The sequence below is a fragment of the Chrysemys picta genome, chromosome 9 (genome assembly GCF_011386835.1).
Source record: "Chrysemys picta bellii isolate R12L10 chromosome 9, ASM1138683v2, whole genome shotgun sequence".
Taxonomy (NCBI): Eukaryota; Metazoa; Chordata; order Testudines; family Emydidae; genus Chrysemys; species Chrysemys picta.
Genome location: NC_088799.1, coordinates 28,713,253 through 28,713,744, shown reverse-complemented (window position 1 = coordinate 28,713,744; position 492 = coordinate 28,713,253).

Here is a 492-nt window from a genome sequence, read left to right as displayed (position 1 = left end):
TTTCTGGCTTCCCCCCTAACTCAATCTTGAGCCATTCCAAGTAAAATATTGGAGAAATCTGCAGAGGTCTCAAAGTCCTGACTGTTAGAGATGGGAGACCACTGCAGTAATTTAAAAAAAATAAATAAATAAATAAACTAAGATTAGTGATACTCCTATTCCAAACCTTAAATTCACAAGCTATTCTATGAGCCTACAACTTAATGGACATCTTTATTTTGGGGACATTGTACGGGTGTTCCAAAAAAAGGGACTCAAATAGCCAGCTGCATGGGGCAAGCTCCCTAGTTTCCAGGTAGCACATAACTATCTGGTGTAGTTGCCACTGGATGGATAGATAGTGATGAGCAGTATAAAACACTCACGTTTCTGCGGGTCAGACTAGGAGCAGAGGAGTCCTGTAGGGAGTACCTTTTGACACAAACTAGTCAGCTAAGCAGGCCTGAGATCCAGAGGATGTCATCCCTCAAATGTCAACCAAAAGTGCTTCAG